Source organism: Equus caballus, chromosome 9 (genome assembly GCF_041296265.1).
Source record: "Equus caballus isolate H_3958 breed thoroughbred chromosome 9, TB-T2T, whole genome shotgun sequence".
In the NCBI taxonomy this organism is placed as follows: Eukaryota; Metazoa; Chordata; class Mammalia; order Perissodactyla; family Equidae; genus Equus; species Equus caballus.
Genome location: NC_091692.1, coordinates 73163061 through 73183494, shown reverse-complemented (window position 1 = coordinate 73183494; position 20434 = coordinate 73163061). Strand labels below are relative to the sequence as shown.

Sequence of the window (20434 nt, the reverse complement as noted above, 5' to 3'; positions counted from 1 at the left end):
ACTAGTTGAGTAATAATAATTAATAATGATAATAAAAATGACAATAGCAGCAAAAATGTATCTGATAATCTAAGGACTTAATCAAATGCCAGGAAATAGACTGAGAGCTTTATTTTATATGAATTCTATTATTTAATTCTCCCAATAATCCCGTGAGGATTATTGCAGAAAAGGAAGATGAGGCATAGAAACATTTGGTATATAGCCCAAGATCACACAGCTAGAAAGGGAAGGTCAGTATATAAAGAAAGGAAGTATGTGTGTGTTTTCCCAGATATTATGCACATGCATATGCATCCGTGTGTGCATACACACACATGATATAGAAACACATACATAAGTATACGTTAATTTATCTAGAATAAATATATCAAGATATTGTAAGAGTGGTCACTTTTTAAAAGGGAAGCTGAAGAACAAGACTGGGAGAAACTATTTTCATATTAATTAAAATTGCTACCAGGTAAATGCAACTATATCTAATTATTTTCTTATATATGTATTTTTAAGAAAGACTCTAATAATAACCTCTATTGATAAATATACATTAAATATTATATATAAAATAGATAATGTTATATAAACTATAGCATATACTGTGTGTGTGAGAGAGAGAGAGAAAAAGAGAGAGAAGTAACTACCTCACTAAGGGATTTGAGGATTACATGAATTAATGGTTATAAGGAACTTAGAACAGTCTCATAAATAGTCTAAACAGTAAGCGCTAAATCAACATTAGCTGTTATTGTCATTACACAGATGGTAGAAATCTACTAGTGTCTTCATATTTAGATAACTTATTCTGGCTGTATTCTACTCATTTACATTGTATTGAAATAACTAGCTTTCTCCTGAAAAAAACGTATCTTATCGGTCTTTATTACTCTCTTTAGCATTGGCATTTTTAAATTCCTAATGAGTAATGAGCTAAATCACTCGAAAATTCTAATCTACTTAGCCATTTAAACGGAAGTTGGTGTTTACGGATAATGACCTACCTGAGTTTTGCAGCCTATGCAGACACGCGGGAATCCTTTTAAGAGACCAACCACAAGATGGCAGTGTTTTCAGAGGACAGATTGATTTCCAGATAGTAAAGCGCCACACACATTTCTACCGGACGTACCCTGTTTAAAATGGTAAATAATTATTTCAGGATGTGATTCAGATGGACAGCGATGTGGAGGAGGATTTTCCAATCTTTACCTGAAAAGTAATCAAATATAACGAGGAATATTTGGACTGATTATATAGGAAAAAAGAGGCTACCAGATATTAAGAAATGAAGGAAAGAATAGTACTGTAAAGCATAATAATTAAAATAGAGTGAAAACAGAGAAAGTATGGGTGACTAAAATAATTAAAAGAGCCAGTAAGAGAAACGGAAGAGATGGAGAAAGTGGGCACAGAGGATAAGGCAATCTTTTAAGTCATATTTTCCTCAACTTGCACAAGATCCCATAATTGTCGTGTATTCACATCCCATCCATGTTGTAACCTTAAATTAGATAATTAAACTGTGAATTCACCGAATGAGTTAAGTATTAGTGTTCATTGTTTAAAACCACTTCAACCCTTATCCATATGTTAACAATATTTTAAAACAAAATAAAATAAAAGCAAACAAACAAAAATTCATATTAATAACACAATAACAACAAAGAGAGAGGGATATAAGAAAATCTATATAGGGATTTGAATTTTAAAATGCTTATTTTATGCCACTTTTACTTTTAAATATTATTCTATTTTCCTTTTGTGAAGAATATTAATCTTATACTCTTCATTCCTTTCTATCCAAAATTAAAAATAAACACAAACTAGAATTTGCAAATACAATATTCTGGTTCCTTTCTTCTCTAATAATCACACCATAACTGATGGATATTATGCTTCTTAGTAGCACTTATTTCTAAAACCCCCTATATTTAATTTGTTTGGCAATTTATTTCTTATTCTGCCTATTTCTCCTTTATTTCATCCTAATCTGTTTTATATCTCATTTGATCTCTTTTATTATGCAACGTTTTACAGTAATAAAAATTGTTTTAAAACTTAAAAAAAATTAAAATACATTTTTAAATGTTTTAAAAACAGATTTCTGTTACTGAGACCCGTTTTCCTTTACACATCCTTCAACTGTAGTATGTCCAATATTGGACATGCTTTAAGAAAATGCGATATATCATAGAAATGTTTAATCTCATTACAGATTTTGAAATTAGAGGAAGACATGGCCAATACAACAAAATAATAATCTTTGTAACACACACACACAATTAAAAACAAAATATCTTGGAAATTATTTCCTTATGTGGAAAATACTACTGTTGACTAGATTCTAGAGATCTCTATTTACACTGGACAAAAAGAACAAAGAGAGAAAGAGAGAGGGAAGGAAGGAAGAACATGAACAAATTATTTCTTTGTCTTTTATGGAGTTTTCCACAATATCAAAGTAATATTTAATGATAATTATCAAATGAGCAAATCTGATAAGAGAACATACAGTCATGCACTGCTTAACAATGGGGATACGTTCTGATAAATGCATTGTTAGGTGATGTGGTCATAATGTGAACATCATAGAGGTACTTACACAAACCTAAACGGGATAGCCTACTACACACCTAGGCCATGTGGTACTAATCTTATGGGACCACATATGTGGTCTATTGTTGACCGAAACACCATTATGCAGCTTATGACTATAGTAAGTATGCCTTTGTTTGTTTTCCCACATTATAACAATCTTCATAGAACCATTCAAAATATAATTTAAAATTTAAAATGTCTACTTTCATATTTATAAGAGGTCTGAAGCATTCTGTAATTTATTTCTTCAATTTTGCTCTTCCCTTCTCTTCTGGTTGGATAACCAACTCAAGGGCTTCCTGGAACGGATTCCCTGGATAATTCCACATTTGCTGTCTCACTGTTATCCATTATCCAGCTTTCATTTCCTCCATAGCCCTATTCTGCCCATATGGCATTTAGCCTTTCCTCCTTTGGCTCCTTCTCCATCCACCGGCAAACAAACTAGCATAATACAGTATGAATAATAGTTGACCCTTTTAGTTGGTCTTTTTGGAATCCACCTCAGAGTGAGCTTGACTAAACACACAGCCAATAATTTGGTAAATGTGGTTGGCTTTGTGTCTGGAAATATCAAATTCCTTCTCTCTTTTTCTTCTCTCTACCATTTTCCCATATCAGATATCATTTTTACTCACTTAGACAACTACAACAAACTCCTAAAACTAGCCTTTCTGCTAAGTTGCTGTTAGTGTTTTATTTCTAAAAATAATACATTCATTCAGCTGGCATTTTTAGTGCTAACTAGTTGCCGATCACACAGTAGTGTGAATAAAAACTTTATATGTTCCCTGACTTTATGGATTTTAATCAAATTAGAGCATATCACATTCTTCTTCAAATACTCTTAATCTGATTTTGTATTTTAGTAAATGATGGTGTTTTCCATTAAAATGCTGACCCTCAAAGGTGGAAACCCAGCTTGTGACCATTGATCTCTATATACAACAGGGGCTCTAGCTCACTTTCTTGCAAATAGCTTGTACACAGTTAATTTTATCAAAACAAATATAAAAAAAATATTTAGTTAGGGGACTAGCCCAGTGGCATAATGGTTAAGTTTGTGCACTCTGCTTTGGCAGCCTGGGGTTCACAGGTTTGGATCCCCCAGCACCACTCATCATGTCATGCTGTGACAGCATCCCACATAAAGTAGAGGAAGATTGGCACAGATATTAGCTCAATAACAATCTTCCTCAAGCAAACAAAGAAGAAAATTGGTAACAGTTATTAGCTCAGGGCCAATCTTCCTCACCAAAAAAACCCCAATAATAATATTTAGCTAGTTTTAATTTTATATTGGCAAACCTAAAGCACACGATATTTGAAGAAGGTAATATCAATATTTCTATTTCTTCAGCTACAAAGCAGATAATGTTCTTTAAAATTTAGTTCTGCTGGACTCAAATAAAAATTAAATATTTATATTTGTAAAATATTGATTTTAAACACATGTAAAATAAATAATGTATTTTTATATTGGTCCCACATTGATTATAGAAATAAACTGATGAAGATTAAAGAAAAAGTGAAAAGAGGAAGAAATAGCATCTACATGTTTTCGGAAATTAATACAAAGTTTGATTCATCATCTTGTCTTCCTTTTCAGTCTATGGTGTAAAATATTATTTTCCAAACTTTATATTTTAGCAGTACAATTCTTCTCCTCCCAATGAAATCACATTCAGAACTCACGATCTAAAATGGTCAAACTGAAGATACTCTGTTGAAGAAAAAGTATCCCCAGAATTTTCCTCAGTGCTACACCCCCAAAAAGGCCCACAGCACTACTGCACAGTTGTAAGAGAACCAAAGACCTGTTTTTTTTTGTTTGTTTGTTTTTTTGGTGAGGAAGATTGGCCCTGAGCTAACATCTATTGCCAATCCTCCTCTTTTTTGCTTGAGGAAGATTGTTGCTGAGCTAACTTCTGTGCCAGTCTTCCTCTATTTTATATCTAGGAGGCCACCACAGGATGCCTTGATAAGCAGTGTGTAGGTCTGTGCCCGGGAATGGAACCAGCGAACTGTGGGCTGCTGAACCAGAGTGTGTAGACTTAACCACTGTGCACTGGGAAGGCCCCCAAAGACTACTTTTAAAAGCACTTCTCTTCGAGAAAGCTGACCTGGTAAGTAAGTGGTTAGCCTTTTTGTGGAGGTGGCAGGGCTTGGTGGGTGGGTATTTTCTGCTGCAAATGAACCATCTAGAGTTTATATTTTTACTGCTTAGACAGAACCATTAAGGGCAACATCATAAATACCCCTACAAAGATTTTAGTTATATAAAAGATAATACAGAAGCTTGTGTGAATGGCATATCAATTTGCTCATGAGAATGCTTTTGAATGCCTTGTTTGGCTGTGTGTACTTGCATAAGTTATTTTACATAAATAACTAATTAAGATCCTTAAGTAGGGATAAGTGGCTAACGAGAGCAGTGCTTCCCAAAAGGAAAAAAAAGAAGAAAAAAAGGAAAAAAAAAGAACTTGCAATTCCTTATTGATGGTGATGCCAGCCACAGTATGACTCAGGGTCAGACTAAAAGAAATGAAGAGATCTGGGTCATGAAAATGTTAGAGGAATATTAAGTGGCATATAAGTTGAGTTCAAGATGATTAGACTTAGAGACAAAAAGCACCCTTTCAAAGCCAAGCTTTTGGTTGGTTGGTTTTGGTGGCTGGAGTGATATTGCAACTGTCTGTCTCTCTGGTTCACGTTCCCAGCTTTACGATGAGGACACCGGTGGTTATATCAGAAGCAGATGTTTGTGATGATAATAATGTATGTGAAAATATGTGAAGCTCCATTAAGGACCATATAGACATAAAAGTCTATTCGTGATAGCAAAAATTATGCTAGAAATAATTTATCTGAGCAAGCTTTTGTAGTATTCACCTTTCTGAAAGTTGGTACCAAAAAAGACGAGTTGTCTGTGACACGTCCCACTTCCTCCTTCGGTTTTGATAATGTGTCAGTAGCCCCTTTAATCTACAGTTTTCTGTGAAGTATCCCTGACGCCATTGTCATCGTGGATCTTCAGCTTCCGGAGAATGAGCAGCCCAGTCGCTTCTGATTAAGCAAGATTTTGATTATCAGAGGTAGTCTCTGTCTCAGTTAATGCAGATGATAAGGGCTCTTTTATAATGGAAAAAATGACCCTGTATCTTACTGTTTCTTTTTTTCCAAAAGGTTATATAATCACTCATTAAAACCTTTCTTACTTTGACCTTAACTAGTTTAAGAATTGAGTTCACTAAAATGCAACTTTTTGAGTCAAAAAAAGAAAAGTGAGAGATAACTTCCAATACACCTACGATAATCTCAGTGATATTAATAGAGAATCTGAAAGGGTTTTATTATGTAAGTTGAGAATTCACAAACGGAGACTCTAATAGAATTTACACACTGTATGGGAACAAGTAGTTCAGTTAATTTACTGAAAATGAAAGGGCAATGAAATCAAAGCAAAGACTTTCTACAAAAATAGTGAGAAGGCACATTTGGCTTTACATGTATTCAGAAAAAAAACTATCTAAAAAATTTAAATGCAGGGTAGGCCCACTACTGTAGTGATGAAGTTTGCATACTCTGATTTGGCAGCCTGGGGTTCACGGGTTCAGATCCCAGGCACAGATCTACACACCGCTCATCAAACCAGGCTGTGGCAACATCCCATATAGAAAATGAAGAAAGATGGACACAGATGTTAGCTCTGGGCTAATCTTCTTCAGCGAAAAGAGGAAGATTGGCAACAGATGTTAGTTCAGGGCCAATCTTCCTCACCAAAAAACAGAAAAAAGTGAAATCTCTCATTTTTGTTTTATTTATTGTTTCTTTTATTACTTTTACAAAACAAAGGCTTCTTTTCATATGAAATTATAAAATTTAATTAAAAATAAATTTTTGAAAATCAGTAACTCAACTCTTCTGGAAACAACTACTGATAACATTGACATATAGCTTTTTAAATATCCTTTATAAATAATCATTCATCATTCATTGTCATTAAATAGCATTCAACACACAGATTATACATCTATGAGAGAGAGAAAGAGAGATGCATTCTTAAAATTGGATCAGGATTCACAAGAGGAAATCTAACTTTAAAGGTAAAAGTGGTGTTTCTGTTTAGGTATTTTAAATCCCTACACCTATGGACATGAGCAGAATCCCTATTGTTACTGCAGGGAAGCCTATGGATATATTACTATTTTCTCCCAGAAATGGATTATAGAATTATACTATTATGTGTGGTATTATAGTATACGTAAGACGTGCACCAATTTTAGAAGCTCTGCATGTTGCTATGTAATCCCTTTTTATGAAGAACTAAAACTCTAACTTTCTGTTATTGTAAACAGCATAGAAGGAAAAGATTTCATTTAAAGAATGTAGAAAAGAAAGCCAAAAATTTAAACAGAAAAAAATTTTTAAAAATGCATAAAAGTGACAAAATTAACAAGGAAAACTAAAATCAAAATGACATAGGCATCATTTATAGAGGAAATAATTACTTTAATAAAAAAATTATATCTGTCAATGTAATTTTAATGCAATATTATTGGCTTAATAGTGGTGCATACTTAGTAATTTAAAAAAACTTCCAATCACATAGAAACTAAGAAAAAAAATGACAAACTGATCTCGTAATAACCTAAGCCAAAATAACTAACCTCAATACTTAGTACTGTTTATTCCAGATGTCAGTTTATTCACATATTCAGCAAGACAGAAAATGATAGTTTTGGTATTTGCCAGTGCCCTTGTGATATATATTCTTTGTAGATTATTCATATAATTTTCTCTCTGGGATATGTTATGAACTTTTTATTTGTGAAAGATCCTTACTGACTGAAAAATGTCCAGCATGACCTTTGGGTAACCTTAGGCCCCACAACTATTCCTCCCCATGCTCCACGTTTTTTGCTAAACCCAGATTGCCCACATAACAGCTGCTAAAGTACAAGAACAATTCATCCCTCTTCTGAGAACTGTTTTTGAATAACTATTACAGAAACTGGCTGAACTTCAGCTGACCCCTCTGGCTAGAGTCTACCTTTCTTCCCCAAGGTAGACCAATCCTTCTAGGTCCTTGTCAGACTGTGGCATTCTGAATAAAAGCATATGCCTAAGGGTGCTCTAGTTAATGTGCTGTCACAGATTCTGCTGTGACTGGGAGGGGACTGGCTCTGCTGCCGCTCAGCCAAGGCCGCTTCTTCAGAGCTAGAGCGCAGGATATATACCCTCCTTATCTTCCTCCCTCAGATTCTGCTTCTGACTAGTGCTCCACCTCTTTCTGTTGAGCACCACCTAGACCTTGACTCTTTCTCTTTAGAGTTCTTGGCATAGACCTCTTGATTTAAATCATTTCACTATTCACGACTCCCATGGATGAAGCGAGATGTTAAACTGAGATTAATGGGATGTTCTGAGCCATCCCTTTTTTGTTCTCTTTATTTTGATATGGGCAATCAACAGTTATTCAATGAAACTCCCATTTACTGTCCAGCACCTTACATGTACCAATATTATGGTGCTATTGCACTAAATATTTAATCTCTTACAGGATTTTACCAACGATAATTTAAAATTTCAGTGTCCACTTTGGGGAACTTCACATGGGAATAAGTAATTCATCTATGTCTCATCTTAGATCTAAAGGTGTTGACCTTAAACAAATAGACAGTCAGTTATTTCTCCAGCAAAAATGGATTTATTCAGGATCAACAGAGAATTGCAATTTGGGATCTGCAACCACAGAGAGCCACATGCAAGTTCCAAGCAACAGGCGAGGAGAAACTCTTTTGTAGTGAGGAAGAGGAAGTTAGGAGGGCTATGGTAAACAGAGTCCCTCTGAGGAATGAGAGTTCCGAGTATGGCGGCTTTTCACTGGTTTAGTGGTGACAATTTCTCTTGACTGAGCTCTTGCTGCACAAGAAGAGGAAGTCTTTCTTCTTCTTGTCAGGCTCTGCCATTGTCATAGGGCAGAAGGGTTCCCATTTCTGGCCTCCCAGCTCCATTTTAACTGAGATTTCTGTTTATTAATTATCACAAAGCGTTCAAAGACTCCAAATATTCCATGGACAGCATAATTATTTTTTTATACGAAAATGCCTCTAAAAGATAGAAAAATTCTAAAATTGCTTCCCTGCGGGACTCCTTGTAAAAGGCTAATAAAAATATGGAGAATGTAAAACCAAAACTCAAACTTTCCTTTCCCTCTTCTGATTCAACTCCAGACTGGCCACCAACCACACCCCATTTACCTAGACTCGTTCTTCACCATTTATATTAATTTTGTGTCACTGCTTAACAAATCACCTACCACAAACTTATCACCTTAAAATAATATCCCTTTATTATCTCACTGATCTGTAGGTAAGAAGTCCAGGTGGGTTCAGCTAGGTCCTTTGTTCAAGGTCTCACAAGGTCAGAGTCAAGTTGTCTGCCAGACTGCAATTTATTTGGGAAATCTGGAGAAGAATCCATTCCCAGGCTCATTCAGGCTCTTGGCAGGATTCAGTTCTTTACTGTATTCAGGAATGATTGAGTAATTATTCAAAGAATGAGGTCCTGATTCCCTTGTTGGCTGTCAAGTGGGGGCTTTTCTCAGCTTCTAGGGGCCACCTACCTTCCTCTCTCAAGGCACCTTCCATCTCCAATCGAGCAATGGCACATTCATTCTCTCTCATGCTTCAAATGCCTCTGACTTCCCTTTCTGTCACTAGCCAAAGAAAATTATCTATTTTTCAAGGTCTTAGGTGATTAGAATAGGCCCATCCTAATACTCTCCATATCTGAAATCAACTGATTAGCAACCTTAATCAAATATGCAAAGTCCCTTTTGTCATGTAAAATAATGTAATCACAGAAATCACACCAGGAGGTCACGTGGGCCATCTAGAATGCTGCCTCCTATACCATTGATTTGTAACTTCTGCCCCTTCAGCACTTTCACCAGGCCCTCGTCTCCTTCCTCCACCACACGCTCTCCTTGGACAATATCCCTTCTCAATGTCTTATATCGTAGTCAGAGATGACGGCCTACCTTGCTTATCTTATAACATAAAATCTTGGTTAAAATTAGATTTGTATAATTTAGTTAAAAACTTTCCAACCTCTCATGAGGAAGGATAAAAGTTCACAGGAGAATATAGGATAGTTCTAGAAGCTTATAGAGAGCCTAGAATTGAATCTATCATTTTACAGGCACAAGAGATATTTCTAAACAGCTGGTTAGAGAAGGCAGGATGGATTGACAACCAAAATACATCAAATATATGTATCAAAATTTAACCATGGGTAGATACGAAAAGAATATAAAAGTAGGAGAAGACCTTTTAATATCTGACACTGAGATCTTCACTGTCAATATTGATTGATCAATATCCAATGCTGTAAAGGGGGAAAAAATAGCTCACAGATTTTAGAGGCCATCTCATTTCTGCCTTCAGAGAATATTCCACTTTCATTCAGGGAGAAAATATTACAACTCTGCTATCCACTTTCTTTGCTGATGGTCTTAATCCTGAAATAACAGATTTATTTAGAAAACAGAAGATAGGAGGCCGACTACCCCTCTATTTGAATTATAAGAGATTGATGAACACTTAGAAAACATTTTCATTTAGAAAGAAAGGAAAATTAAGCTTTAATTCATATCTTCTGATTACGCATTTCAATAAACTCATGTACAAGTACATGTCTAAATCAGTATAGACAAATATACCTGTAGTTATTGTAAAGAAAATAGTCACCAAAAGGACAATTACCCTGCCTCCACTTGAAAGACCTGATCTAAATAGACAAGGGACAAACTTTGACAGAATGACACCCCTCTGAGGAATTAGTGCTCTGGTAAGCCCACAGTTTCCCTTAATAAAAAAGGGAGACATTTCTAAGCAATTGCAAATAGAAAATGTTCTATTTTTATTTGATACTGGGTCTACCCTCTCTGCAATAAACCTTATTACTTTTCCATCATTCGTCCTTTGAGTAGCAAACAGGTTTTAGAGGTAAGAATCTCAAGAGACCTTCATATTCTACATTTGTCTCAGCCACTGCCTGCCTCTCTGGGCTTCCTTACTAGTTGATAGGCAGTAAATGTCTGCTGAATCTTTTTATAATAGAACTGTCTTGCATACAGCATACTTCTATAAAATATGGACCAGAAGGTCTCTTTCTGGAACATCCAGGGAAAGAATCCTTAGACTATAATTTAGTAATGTCACAGACTGACTATTTACTGTCTGAGGCCTCCACTATCAACATCTCAGAATTTAAATCTGACCACGATAGCATCTGGCTCAAAGAAAGAAGGTATGAGATGCATGAGTGAACAGTGAACCTTTAAGAATCTCAACTGATCTGGCTATTCCTTTGCTGAAACTGGCTCAATGCTCATTTGAAAACAAGACTATTGAAGGGCTGTGGCCCATTGTCTATGCCTCTCTCTGACATACATATTGGAGTGTTTCTTTTTCTTCAAGGATTGGATATTATTCTTGACTTTTCCTGGATAATTACCCAAAGGCATCTCATAGGATACTGTTGAAATTGGATTCCTAACTTTTCTGAACAGGCTAGCCCTATATATGATTTGGCAAAAACTGTCACACTTAAGTTCTTGCCCTGTACAGACTTATTAAAGATTGTGTTCTCTAACATTAAATATTCCCTTTTAAAATCCCATTGCTCTTTAACTTCCCCATTGCCATGAAACTTTCTTCCTATTTGTACAGGAAAGGTCATAATAAGATTTGGGGTTCTATTTCAACAGGACAATAAAAATCAGAGACTCCTTCTTTATTGGCTCTAGCAAAAGCCTACCTTTCTATTTATGTACAATTACAGCAACCTCCAAGTTAACTGAGACTTCTGCCAACTTAAATCTTAAGATCTCCACATAACCTCTTACTCTCTCATGCCATTCAGACATTTTCCTGCTACTAGACTGAACTCCTACCAACTCCTTCTCTCTCGTACACATTTCTATCCATTGCTGTAAGATTCTAAACTCCACCAACCACTTTCTCCTCCCAGTGGATAGTACACCTTAGGGCAGCCATGGATTTGTCAGGAACCCAGAGAGAGATCCAGTGTGGCCCTCTCATTCCTTTGGTCTCTGCAGCTGCTCCTCCCCATCCCTCTTGCACTGGACCCTAACTCTTGAAACTGCTCTGCCCACATCTCACCAAAATCAAATTGCACAATCACTGCTAAATCACAAGAACAATTCCTCCTCTTCCAAAAACCATTTTGATCAACTATTCCTGATATTTAACTAAACTTTTGATAAAGCTTTATCAAAGTCCTTGTTTTCTTACCCAAGGCAGAACGCTCCTCCAGAGTTCTCACACTGCAGCCCTCTGAATGAAGGCTTATATTTAGCTGTGCTGTTGAATTTCCCCCACATATTAGTAATTCAAGAGTTTATTCAGATTATAATTACATGTTTACATATTCTTCAGTGCCATTTATTCAACTATTTTTTTTTTTTTTTTGAGGAAGATGAACCCTGAGCTAACTACTCCCAATCCTCCTCTTTTTGCTGAGGAAGCTGGCCCTGAGCTAACATACATGCCCATCTTCCTCTATTTATACGTGGGATGCCTACCACACCATGGCTTTTGCCAAGCAGTGCCATGTCCGCACCTAGGTTCCTAACTGGCAAAACCCGGGCCGCCGAGAAGCGGAACGGGTGAACTTAACCACTGTGCCACTGGGCCAGCCCTCAACTATTTCTTTATTATTATCAAAGTTATACAAGATCTTCTTCTGTTTTCAATAAATTTGATTTTTCCAAAAATGATTTTATCTATTTGCTTGATTCTACTCCTTAAGCCTGTCCACAACATCTCTAATGATTATCATTCTCTATATTTATTTAGTTACTTCAAAGGTAGCTTAAGTATTTATTACTTTTTTCGTCATTTACTCTCCCTAGTATTGCTGGGTCCCATAATTGCAAAGTATATAGCCTATCCGCTCTGTCATGGAATATCCACTAAATCAGCAATCTCTACATGAGGACTTTCCAATAACTAGAAAACATGGATTAGAGAAACAAAAAGTCCTGTGGAAATAGGACTTTCTGCGTTCTATTTCTCAATGAGAATTAATAATGCAAGTATGCTATTTTTGATCCCTTACTATAGATAGGGCATATGCATAAGTCACTAAAACAGACCTAGACGGGCTCATGGTAGAATTGAAGAAGTAGAATAATGACCCATGACCTTTGTAAAGAACTTGTTAAAAGTGATAGAATCTCTCCTCAGAAAAAATGCACATATTTACTCACACCTACTTACATGCCAGTTTAGAGAGTTCACAGACTTCTTGAAGACAGTGCCCTTATACCTGTTATCCACAAGAATCTACCCTTATTTTGCTCAGAGGAGCCTCCAAATATTTATGTCATGTCCTGTGCTCCTGTTTTGCAGTTGTCTTGTAAGCCTGCTTTTTTTTTTCTTAATCCTGGATTGATAATAAATGAACAGTTTAAGCAAGTGACACCCAGGAAGTGCCCTATGTGTGTTCACTTCAAATGACTCAATTAATGTTGCAATGAATATTTATTGATTCTCCCCAGAATTCACGGCACTATCACATAAAGGCTATTTGTTTTAGTGTTCTCCTGTGCACATTTGGGCAGAGATTGATGAAAGACTTTAGTTAATTTAAACAGAGAGCTTCTTTTATATCAACCCTTCCTGTAAAAATAGAAGTACACACATTTAGAAGTCCACATTAACTAACTAATTAAATCATATGGCAAGTTTGAGATAATCTGATGGATGATATTTCCAATTCTACTTTGAAGATAAGGAAATATTTGAATAAGAGAAGAAATCCACACTGAACCCCACTCACCTATCTTTGTTACTTTTTAATTATCACGCTGCTCTATTTTGACTGTGTTGGTTATAAAACTAGTACAAGAAAATGAATCTAGACAAAGGCATATCAGAAGATGGCACATTGGGAGCTATCATTCTGTTTATACGAAAGGCACTTAGATTTCCTGTTTAAACTGCGTAGTGCTGTAAGTCGCACTTGTCTGATTCAATGGTGAGAATACCTGTGTCTAAATAAATAAGGGCTTGGACAGACATTTAGGAGAAAAGCATTGTATGGGTAAATAAAATATCCCAGTTTGGCATGAATTTTACATCAGTAGTGAGGGGTACCAAAGAAGAAAGGTAAAAGAGGAGCATTTGGGGCATTGGGAAACAGGACCTCTGTCTTAGAGGTCAGCATCCTTATGGTGTGAAATGACAGTGGTCACTGGTGTAAAAAGAGCTCTTGTCAGTAGACAAGACTTCGGTGGATATAATATGAAAGAAGTCTAGATCAGGAGAGGAAAAAAGGACAGATGCTACATCAAAGCTGAAAGAGTGTATATTGTATTCACACATGATGTACTCCAAGTCGCCCTGCTTTAAGCACATGAGACTTTCCAATTTCTTTTTTTGAGGGGGAGGTGGTTAGAATTTCATCAGTTGTGGGAGGATGTGAGAGCCAGAGATACATAGTTTATTATGTAAGCATGTATAGCATCAATGAATGAATAGTGTAACAGTTCTCTAATTGTTACACGATCAGTTAAACAATAAATATGTATTAACTACTTATATGTCATACACACATGTTATATAGGTGTATAAGTATTATGAAGTCATTCCTGCTATTGAAAGAGTTATAATATGATTGGAAAAAGAAATTATAAATTTATCTATTGAATATGCATACATTAATACCCTATACTACTCCTGAGAAATATATGAATATATGAAAAAGTAACTTGAGTGCAAAGCAGTAAATGGTATATTTGATAAGTGAAATCATGCTAATGCAACAAGAGATAAGTTTGGTAATATGGTGAAGCAAAAAGAAGCTCATATTGCAGTCTTGACAATTATTAATTGCACAAATTTGACAAACGACTTAAATTCTCTGCCTTTCACTTTTCTTATTGTGGAAGTAAATAAAATAGCAAATGTGGCAGGAAGAATATTCATTTCTTTTGCTTTATAGGAAGGTGAGTCTTGGTACCTAAGGAACACAGGGAATACCTACATGCATTATTTATCCTCTTTAACTCTAAGTTCAACATTTTGTTTGGAGGGTTCATGCATATTTGGATCTTTTATTCTAATTATTATATAATATTCCACTATGTAAATATATAAACCTTTATTAATTAATTCAATTGTTGATACACATTTGAGTTCTTTCTATGATAAATTGCATAGTTATTATGTTTAATGAAATTTGACAATGGGGGACAATTTTAAATAAATTGGTCAGAAAGTCTTTTCTGAGGAGGTGTTATTGCAATAAGATTTATATGATATATCAGTTACTATCATTGCATAACAAATTATAGCAAAATATAATAGCTTAAAAATCAATTTTTTATGCAAATCAATTTTGTGGAAAATTCAGACATGGCAGGGTGGGATTTTTTGTCACCTGCTTCATGTTATCTGGGACTTCAACTTGAAAGACTGGAAGGTTGAGGATGACTGAATGGCTAAGAACTGAGATGATTTAAAGGCTCAGTCACTCATATTTATGGTACCGTGGCTGGAAGGACTCGAAGACCTCTACCGCTGATTAGTATATAATAGTGGACTCTCCGCGTGTCTCGGCTTCCTCACAGCAAGGCAGCCTCACAAAAGTTGGACTTCGTACATGACAGCTCAAGACCCAAGCATGAGTGTTCCATCCAAAAATATGGAAGTTGCATCATATGCAACCCCAGATATTACACAGCACCACTTCTATCACACTCTATTGGTCAAACTAGCCCCTTGATTCAGAAGGCTAAGACAGAGAACTATCTATAAGAAGAATGTCCAAAAAACGGGGTCATATTTTAGAGCCTCTAAGAGTTAGCCCTGAATAACTTATTAATTAATGCAGAGGGAGAAATAAATCTAAAATCTCTAAGCAGGAAACAAGTTTTGACTTTTTGAGAATGAGAAAAAAATTCAGATTGCCTAAGTATAGTGAGCAATGAGAAGGAGGAATAGGCAGAGGCCATAGTTTTTTGTCAATATTTTAGGTCATTATGTAAGCCATCAAGCATTTGAATCTTGTTTTAACTTCCAAGAAGTTATTGCAAAACATATAGGGTAGTGGCATTGTCTTATTTACATTTTGACAACATCATTTTTTTTTGTTTTTGCAGCCTTAGAGATAATGGTTTGTAGGGAGACAAGAGACTAAAAAGCATTTTAAATAATATAGGTGCACGAGGATGTGGGCTGGGATGGTGGTAGTGAACATGGAAATGTAGAAAAATGGATAGATAAGCTTCATCTTTATTTGGCTAACTCATTGCTCATTCAACATTCAACTCCAGATCATCATTTTCCTTGAAATCTACTCTGACCTTTTTTCTACCAACCTACCCAAACCCAGAATAATTTAAGAATTCCTGTGCAGGCTAAGCGATTTATACTTATATATATTATTTGTTTATTTACAATATTATATTAAACTTATTTGTGTGTTTGTTTCCAGGATAAAGTTTATGATCACTGAAAGCAAGAATTTGGTCCTGCCTGAATTTGTACCTGGGTCAAGCACAATACTTGGAACTAAGCAAAAATTCAGTAACTTAAAAAATTCATTTTCTTCTAAAATGCTTAAACATTTTAATTAATATGAGAACTGTAATTAATATATTTAATGTATAAATAATTGATATATCTCACAAATATGTTCTTTAGGTATAAAATTCATACACTATTATATGTATGTATCTGCGTACTATCTTGTACTATTTTTCATGAAATAATCAACCAAAAAGAAAAGATACTTATTCACTTACATTGTTCTTAACTCTTTTTAAAATTGCTACCAGAAAATATGAAGTATGTTATTTTGAGGGGTAAAACAAGTAAGCTTTTACAGAAAACTGAAAATGTTCCATACTTTCTTTCTGTCTATTTAGTGTTAGTGCTGCCTTGAGGCAAAATAATGGATCAGAGGAACTGATAAGGTCATCCCGAGCCTATAATTCACTGGAAAATAGTGCAACAGATCCTAAGGCACTGCTGTCAGCAGGAAAGTGCAAAATTAAAAACAAACAAAAACCTGCGGGTTGAGGGCATTGCTGGAATTTTGTATAAGAAAACTGAGGAGAACGTATGGAGGTGAGAAGCCGAGTATTTTTATTATTTTATTCATTTACTTATTTATTCTTTCATACAACATTTATTAAGAATCTTCCACGAGCTGTGTACTAGGCCATAAAAATGAGTAAGATGATACAGATCCTTCTGGTTTAAAACCGTGTGTTATACACATAACAGCTAAAGAAAGGATGCCAAAATATGTCTGCAATTCATTGACATTTTTTCCCTCTAGCCGTAATTCAGAAGTCTTATCTCACTTGACTTCTGCACACAAATCTAGGACAAATGCTAACAATAGGTAGGGGAGGTTCACTTGTGAGTCACAAAACGAGACAAGCTTCCACTTGATCAAACTGTTTTTATTCTTCTACTCAAGAGTCTATACTCTTAACTTGGGTCTAGAATATCTGGTTCCAGATCCCTATTGCCATGTCTGAGACTCTGCTCTCCATTGCTATACCGCTTGCTTCTAACCCATCTATGTTTAAGTACCTACTCGCTGCACCTGCATGAACTTGGCCCTACATTAGACCTGTTGGTTTTCAATACCAGTTTAACTATATATCTAGATCTCCTTTCACCTTAATTCTAACTACATCTATTTACTAGTGTAATCTTTTGCAAAATAGAACTCTTCTCAAGGCTTCTGCACCAATAGAACAAATTCGACAATGAAATGGAAAACAAATATAGCCTAGAGAGATTCAAGTAATGTAGAGCAATATTCTAGACAGCAGTCAGTCTAGCATTAAATAGTATAGATGGCAAAATAAGTGCACCTCCAATATGTTAGTTATTCCTATTAAAAAAGGCTTTAATCATGTTGTAGTGAGAGCATATTTATATATTATTTGTAATTTGCTGACAATATCAACTATTTATCATTACATTGCTTGAGTGTAGTAGATATTCTCTGAGGTCATAAAGGTAAGGGCACAAAGATTAAGAAAGCATGCGAGCTGCTCTTTAAGGTCATTTGGAAGAGACAGAAACATAAAAAAATCAGCATAATACAAATTGATGGAGACCAATATTTAAGGTGCATTCAAGTGTATTTAGATTACAGAGGAAAAATTTTAAAGGAATTGTAGGAGTGACAATTGAGCTGAACAGTAATATGTTGGAAGATAGAAGGATAAAGGACAACCTAGGAACATTAATCAGAAAGTTCAAAAGCATAAATATACGAACAATCATGAAAAGTTTTAGAACTGATAGATGGGTGAGAGGTTTATAGAGAAAATAGAAAGAAGTTGAACATAAAACTCTAGAGAACACCACTAATTTAAGGTTTAGGAAGACAAGAGAAGTGAAGAGTATTTTGAGAATAAGAGTGAGATAGAGGAGAGTTATACAGAACTGTAACAGAGGAAAATAAGAATATACATTTTTAGGAAGAAAAGCTATTTTAAAACTTTTTTCTTTCTTTTCTCTAGGGAGAGAAGAAAAAAAAACTAATGGTGGACTGGAAGACAAATCAGAATAATTGCAGTCAAATATTTATCAAAATAATCCTCATCTGGAGAGTGAGACGATGGTCGATGTTTGTGCTTCTGGCTGTTACACAGAGCATTGCCCAATTCCTTCGCGCAAATTCCTTAGCTAACAGACTCCTCATTTTGCGAAGCTTACACTCATGCCATAACTTTCGCTTTCTCTATGCTTACTTTGTATGTATCTCAAGGACATCATCTTCTACATACAGCATTTAGCTTAATACCTGTTACCTAGTAATTCTCAACAGTAACTAATCCTTGCTCTATGTGTTACAATTAAGGAAATAATAATTCCCTTGCTGTTTATGATTATTATTTCATTGATTTGAGTTCTCTATTTCTATAAAAGATTATCAATTCGTTATAAATTGCTTTCTTTGGAACTACATGCTATACACTGGAGCACATTAATTTCAACCAGTAGTCCTGAAAGCATAGTCACCATGACATAACAGCCCAACTCCTTGAAACGTGTTAAAAATGAAAACTCAAGGACCCTGCCATCCATTTACTGAATCAGAACCTCTGGCACTGAAGTCCAACAGTGTTTGTTTCAACAAGCCCTGATGGATACAAAAATTTGATATTAATGGAATAAAGTCATCCACCCCTCCAGAAATTGTCAGTATCATCTTTAAACAACCAGGATCTTAGAAGGGCAGTAGACATACTTTTACCGGATGGAAAGAGTGCAGACTTTACAGTCAGATAGACCTAGATTCACGTCCCAGTCTGGACAATATTAGATCTGTTACCCTTGGCTGTTTTCTCCACTGCTCTCTTGGGATGTCCTACCCATCTCTCAATGATATTGAAATAGTTGAGATAATGAATGTAGAATGCCTGGCACATAATGGCCTTTCGACAAATGCTGTTTTCTTCCACATCAGAATCATGCTTATTGACTTGTATTAGAATGCTATATATTCTTCTTTTGTTAAGGGTTCCACAAGAAACAGCCGTATGGGAACTGTTTCAGCATCTATTTCACGACTGTTGCCGAAGACATTGTCCATTATGTCATTCAAAATCCCCCATGTAAATTTTTATATGAGAAATGTCTTTAAACATTTGGATATGGAAAAAACATAAAACTAACAAAGACCTTTGTCTAGAATATGTGCTGGAATGTTTCTTTAAAATACAACCCATAAGTATGTAAAATATTGTAGATGACATATATATAAATGAATTAGATCAAATTCAGTAGAAAAAATGAAATTAAAACATGATGTAAGTGTGGGTAAAATTCGCAATTTAAAGTACTCATTTCATATAGACATTCTTAGTTATATAAATCAGTAATAATCCAATAGTTCAATTGTTATTTCTTATTATTAGTTCTACAAAATTTAATTCATTGGGCAAATAAATGCCAAATATCACCATTTTTCAAAGTTTTATATAGAAGGGAAAAACAGAGAAAGATCCAAATACATATTAAGTATGATTTCCTAAAAACTATGAGAGAGCTAAAAAGCACATTAAAAACAACATAATCCAACATTTTCATTTTAAGATGAAGGGACTTAGCCCAAACGGCTTATTCCTTTGATAGAGGTCAATTATTTAGTGTCAGAAGCTAGCCTGGAAATAAAACTCTGTGGAATTGTTGGATCTCCCTGAAGTTTTCTTGTTTGTTAGTTAGAATAAACCCTAAAATTGCAACCTCACAGTTACATCCGTTGTTTTGCAATAAATGAAAATTTCAAAAAGACAATTCATCAATCTTCTAAATTCTCTGCTTTTAGTAAAATAAATCATAAGAATAATATACAGCAAGTTGGAAATCCCACAATTATTCCTTTGCTTCCCTGGTAGTTGAATGCTCTGATATGGGAATAAGGAGGCTCTTTTTTGCAGCTTTATTGAAGTATGATTCACAAATAAAAATTACATATATTTAGGTGTACTACATGATTTTTTAAGATGTACAATATGGTGATTAAATATATGTATACATTGTGAAATGATTACCACAATCAAGTTACTTAACACATCCAACACTTCACAGAGTTATCATTTGTGTGTGTGTGGTGAGAACACGTTTTACTCTCTTAGCAAATTTCAAGTACCCAATACAATATTATTAACTATAACCGCTATTCTACATTAGAGCCCCAGAATTCATTCATCTTATAACTGAAAGCTATGTTTTCACCAATATCTACCCTTTTTCACTATCCTCTAACCTCG

General features: G+C 35.0%; 1 long non-coding RNA gene across 1 annotated transcript in view; it reads left to right on the top strand.

Annotated features, from left to right (window-relative positions):
• The window catches only part of LOC138915429 (uncharacterized), a 30360-nt gene extending 11005 nt beyond the window's left edge, over positions 1–19355 (top strand). The window contains exons 4-6 of the long non-coding RNA XR_011421355.1: positions 16126–16217; positions 16559–16760; positions 18179–19355. This is a non-coding gene — a long non-coding RNA (uncharacterized lncRNA). The remainder of the gene's footprint in view (positions 1–16125; positions 16218–16558; positions 16761–18178) is intronic.
• Positions 19356–20434: the final 1079 nt, after the last annotated feature.